Genomic DNA, 6,492 nt, shown 5'->3' with positions numbered 1-6,492 from the left:
ATCAAGACGCATCTCAAGAAAATGGTCTAACAACGGACGATGCGAATATTTCTGCGGAAAGCAATTTAAGCAGTTTCATCAAAATGGGCGCAATAGACAATAGCACGATGCGTGTCCTTCCGCAATCGACCGGAACTAAACAAAATTTTTGTTACTATTGTAAGAAACTACATTGTGTTATCAGTCGTCATTTGGTAACCGTCCATCGAAACGAAGCAGAAGTGAAAAAAATCGTCGATCTTCCGAAAAGTAATTTATCCTTTCATTGTACCATTATGTAAACGATATCAATAAGAATAAGATTACATCATTTTACTAATTTGCAGAGAATCCTGAACGTTACAAAATGCTGGAAGTGTTTCGCCAGAAAGGAAACTATCTGTATAACACTGATCCGCATTACAACAAAGGGAGGGATCTCATTGTTGCTCGGAGACCCACTACAGAAAAAAAAGCTATGGAATATAAGATGTGTCACAATTGTGGTGGTAGCTTTCGTGGCAATTCAATTCGACGTCATAGACAAGGATGTATTGGCAAATCGAGTACACATTCACGTTCCAATGCAATACTAGGACGGCGCATCGAAGGGAGATTACATCCTAATGCATCGGAGCAGCTCGTTCGAGTATTCTCAGTTTTGAACGAAGACGACATCGTACGACCTCTCAAATATGATGACTTGATCATTGCATTCGGGAATGGATTGTGTGAGAAATATCGTAAGCAGCAACAGCAAGATTTAATAAGAAATAGGTTGAGAACACTCGGACGACTATTAAAAACGATGAAACAGATCAGTTCATCAGTTACTAATTTTAAATCCATCTATAACCCTCAACTGTACGATACTATGTTGCAAGCAGTAAATGTTCTAGCTGGGTTTAATTCAGAGACTGGGGAACATGAAAAACCTTCGCTCGTAACCAGCATTGGCACATATCTGAATGCTGTTGGTGCCACATTAAAAATTGAATGTTTGAAAGCACTTGATACAGAGACTGAGTCATTGGTGGATAAGTATTTATTCATTCACAAACATGAATATAGTTTGAAGGTTAATAGAGTGGCTGTTGAAACCCAAGCGAAAAAACGTCGTCAACAAGCTAAACCACTGCCCACTACTGAAGACATAAAAAAATTGTCACAATATTTGTGTAGGAAAAGAGATGAAGCTAATGAGAATTTGCAGCATCAGTACTCTTATGAAGTTTGGCTGGAACTGCTCAAAACTACATTGATGACCATTCAAATTTTCAATCGGCGACGAGCTGGTGAAATTGAACGGGCATCGATTGCTGACCTCAAAAGTGCAGAAATTATCAACGAAAATACGAATCCAGAAATTTACAATTCTCTCTCAAAGGATCAGCAACAATTGGCTCGCGAGTACACAAGATTCGTCATAACAGGGAAACTTAGCCGTGAAGTCCCTGTTCTATTGGATTCTAAGATGTCAGCGAGTTTGTCAACGATAATTTCATTTCGATCATCAACAAAAGTGCCACAGAATAATCTATATATTTTTGGAGTCCCTGGTTTCAGTGACGGCCGATTTAAATACTTAAGATGTTGCGAACTAATGAGGGAATATTCCATTGAATGCGGTGCAGTACACCCAGAAAGATTACGTGGCACTTTTTTGAGGAAGCACATGGCCACTAACGTTGCAGCTCAAAATGTTAACGAAAATGAAATAATGGATATTGCTAATTTCATGAAGAGGAAATCCACCGAAAACATTACAGGAAATCAGTCATTACTAGAGACGTTCTCGGTGTTGCTGAGAAGCTACGCTCTGCTCTCAATATAGACAAGGATGTGGGGATTCCCAATGATAGTAGGATTCAAGCTACTGATGTCGAAAAGTCTGCACCCGTCAATGTTCTTCTCACTCAACACTCCAGGAAGAGGCCGAAAAGTTCTATTGATGAAGATGATCCATGCCCCAGTACATCAGGCACAAAAAAAAAAAATTTGCAAAGGATATCGAAGGGTTTATACGAGAGATTCGTCATCAGCATCCGAAGCTCCCTTCACTGCAGATGATGACTCCCCAGCAATAAATCTTAAGAAGGATGATGGGGGACAGCAAGCATTAAATGAGCTTGAGCAAGAATCTTCCAGTTTTTCAGATGACAACGAATGCTTTAATACTTACATTAAAAAGCCCACGAAAAAGCTGCAAGGCCGAAAGACTGTTAAAGAGACAACAAAACTGCAATCACAGGAAAAATGTCGAAGAACACAGACTGCAAGATCATCCTCTGGTTCGAGAGGAGATGTGAGAGATGTGGATGTCGAGGAGCAGTCATCAAAAGCAACGCAGGGTATTTCGAAGGGTAAGTCATAAGTTGAATTATGATGACATGAATGAATTTTATACGCAAAATGAGCTCTTTTTTATTTTTTCATAATTCAAAAAATCCATTCAATTTTTCGACTAGTTTGACGATGGAAGAAATATTCTGTGACGGGAAGAGGTGAGATAAAATGGTATTGCTCATGACGGATGCAGCGAGAATAGTACATTTCGATACGATTGCGGAAAAGTGTTTTTGGGCTCGTGGGAAGTTTATAGCACGAGCCGAAGGCGACTGATATAATCCAACGAGTCTAAAAACACTTTTGCCGCAAGTATCGGACACTATTTTTTATCACAATGTGTGGGGAGTGGGATTTTGCGCAGGCGGAGCGTGCGTAAAATGTCACTTTACACACAGTGTGTCGAAAACAGCTATTTGGTGGTCAGTCTGTAGTAAACGTTGCTTTACGAACTGAGTGACGAAAATAAATTTTTTCGACACATTGTGTGTAAAGTGACATTTTACGCACGCTCCGCGTGCGCAAAATCCCACTCCCCACACATTGTGACGAAAAATCGTGTTCGATTCTCGCCGAAAAGTGTTTTTAGACTCGTGGGATTATATCACTCGCCTTCGGCTCGTGCTATAAACCTCCCACGAGCCCAAAAATACTTTTTCGTCAGAAGGCCCGGTAAAGCGCGATTCTAACCTCGCTTCGCTCGGTTAGATCGCGGTTTACGGGACTTCTGACGAAAAATTGCATTCATCCCACGGTACAAAAGTATTTTCTGACGAATGTGATTATTCGGCTATGTGTCGGCTCGGCCTACAAAGCCACATTCGTCAGAAAATAGTTTGTGGACCTTGTGATGAAAATAACTATCTCGCAATCGTATCGAAATGTACTATTTCGTCACAAGCCCGAAAAAAACTTGTGACGAAGTTGGAGAAATGTTTTTTTGGCCGAGTGACGAACATAATTTTTATTTATAGTGTCCGTAAACAGCATTTGACGGACACGAAGTGTCCGTAAAATGATGTTTTACGAACAGTGAAATGAAAAGATATTATTCGTTATTCGACTGGAAACAACTTTTCTGGTGAATATGATTGCAGCTCTCGCCTTAGGCTCACGTTGTAAACTCATATTCGCCAGAAAAGTTTTTCTCGGTCTTGTGACAAAATCTACTATCTTGCTTCCAGTCGTTGAATGCGCACGTGACTCAAATCTCGCGACACCCTTATATGAAACCTTCACTGCAATGATCTAGATATACGTTTGTATATCCATACAACTATTGAGCGGGTTTTAATCAAGATTTTCTTCTGTTTGTAGTGAAAAAGCCTAAGAAACGTTGGGCTGATGAGGAAAAGACACTTGCTTTTAATACTTTTGGAAATTTGATCAAGGAAAACAAGCTTCCTTCTACTACACAAATCAGAAAATTTCTGAAAGAACATCCGTCCTTTGAACGAACTGAAAGTCAAGTTCGTACTTGGGCATCAAATGAAAGAAAAAAAATCAACATGAGTGTTGAAGATACCTACTAGCATGTCGGTATATCCAGAACGTACGGGTTTAGTTCGAAGACCAAACAAAATGAGCAGTCATCCGGATGGATAACGTAAGAAGGAAGAAAGTTCATGTTCAGTTAAATTCAATTAGATCATTTGGGAGAAACGTATATTGAATATACAGTAAATTTCTCAATCTAGTTTGTTGGTCTTATAGGCTTAATGATATCAAATGACAATAAATTTGATATTCACATCAGAGAACATGCAAAAAATTTTCAATTGCATATATTAGAATTAGGAGAAAACCTCAGAGTTTATTATTGGTTGATATGCAGATTTTGACTGAATTTGTTAGTACCTTAGTGGAAAGAGCGAATAATAGTTCATATGTAAGTATTAATCAAAATGATATTGATATGTGATACTCGCCAAAAAAATTTATATCGTTATTTTTATATGAATAGTCATAAGAGGATAAGAAAAATTTGAAATGCTCGATAGCTAAACCGAATATTTTTGTCAATGTTAGAGAGTACAGAAGTGTTTTCGGGCTGTTTTACATTCAGAGAAGAAATATTGTGTAATGAGTAATGAGCGTATGGATGATATACGTTTTTTTAGTTCTAGGAAAAGTCCTTACATTTAGGAGAAGAAAATGCATTTTTTGTAGGACAACAAAATTCAAAGGATTCTTCATTAATCTGTATACAAAATTAATTGCGATATCATGAAAATTCCATAAGAGTAAGACTTGTTACAGTACCGTTCAACGTGAGCATACGTTTCACAAGGAAGTATGAGCATGGTGTCCAGTTACTTCTTTATGATATTCGAACAAATAAAAAAAATCCAATAAGAATCCATTCCTATTGAGAATTTTATTTGCATTTTGCATCTCCATACAGATGAATAATGAGAATCCATTGGTTTTCTTCTATTCAATATTTTCGATAGATATTACTACAGACACCGTGCAAGAGAATCAGTAAATGTTTAATGGGAACGCGTGAAAAATATTGCATTTTTTTGTGAATGACCACTGCGTAACAGATGTCGTAATTATATCGTCTAAGATATACACATTTTTGAGTTATTTGTCATTCTTGTGAGTGAGACAGTTCTATTATTATTAATTTGAGTAGTTTCTTCATTTGCCATTTTTATATACTAGGATATAATTGAAAATACTCTTTGATTAAGTGGGAGAGACTGAATTAATGATAAACATTTCTAGAAATAATTCAGAAAAATTTTGCTACACCCACAATTCCGATTTTTTTTATCCAAGTAGCGGAAGTATCTCACATTATTGTAAAGATTTTTTTGTCACTGTTTTTTAGTAAACGAAAAGTCGAAACTTGGAAACGAAAAGACTTTTCGTTTACTAGTAAACGAAAAATGGCACAGTTCGCCACTCGCTGAACGTAACATCATTAACAAAAAATATAGTTCGGATACACGTGCGACTGGGTGGTTTAACTCGTCGCACTTGTATCGAAATATACTATTTATCATTCTTGTGAGACAGTTCTATTATTATTAATATAATTATTCAGTTAGTTTCTTCATTCACCACTTTTATATGTTAGGATATAATTTAAAATACTCTTTGATTAAGTGGAAAAGACTGAATTAATGATAAACATTACTAGAAATAATTCAGTAAAATTTCGATATACCCTCAATTGATTTGAATTCAAGGAATAAAGTATCTCGATGTTTCATATGCCTGACGATACATTTTCAAATTTCTTAACTTCGTGAAATGGACGATTTTTTTTTATTTGAGTAGCAAAAGTCTCACGCCATTATAAAAATTTTGTTCCTTTTTGCGAATCTTAGAATCAGATTACTTTGATTTTTATTTCTCATATTATTGAAGACTCTATATCCTCACACGTAGAGTGGGAATATTATTTAGTATCAAGTTCGATACTATTAACTGCTAATAAGATAACTCCCATCCAACCATTTATGACATACCTATAACTTAGGGTTATAATGTGCCACTTATGAGAATTTTTATTTGTATTGTAACTCATCATTTATGAAAGTTTATAATAAAAAATGTTTTGTTCATTATTCAGGAATTCTTTATTTTTTCCCCCTATTATCCTCGATTATGATTCGGCGACTAGAGATATATTCTTTCTTGCCTTTTCATTACCTTCTCGTGCGTGACGTTTTTGTATGTCGTTAAGACCGCACTGGGTTGACGACATTGCAAAATAATTGTAGAAAATTGGAGATGTCATTTTTTGGTATGAATATCGAGTGAGTTATACAAATTAAATGTGTCGATTTCCATAGGAAACATCACAATTGCAGGAGAATGATCGCTGAGAAAATATATCCGAAACGAAAATTGACATTGCTTATTTCTGGACAGTCAGTAAAAGAACTGGTCACTTTAGTGACACTAGTGATTGGCAGAACTATCCCTGTTTTTTCATAATGCATGCGTATTCATAATTCAAAAATTGTTCAAAGACTGCATCTATATATATGAAATAAATCTTCAAATCGTATTTTCCACCGTCGTCTCGAGAAATGATTGATATTTCTTGATAAGTTATGATTACTTTATCAATCATAGTCTAACATGACTGCATTTTTTTTTATATAACTATAATATCAATAGTATCGCCTAAACGAATCACTAAATTAA

This window comes from Diachasma alloeum, unplaced genomic scaffold (genome assembly GCF_001412515.2).
Source record: "Diachasma alloeum isolate Michigan unplaced genomic scaffold, Dall2.0 Dall_scaffold_00415, whole genome shotgun sequence".
Taxonomy (NCBI): domain Eukaryota; kingdom Metazoa; phylum Arthropoda; class Insecta; order Hymenoptera; family Braconidae; genus Diachasma; species Diachasma alloeum.
The sequence above is the reverse complement of the archived record's forward strand: the minus strand, read 5'-3'. Positions refer to the sequence as shown.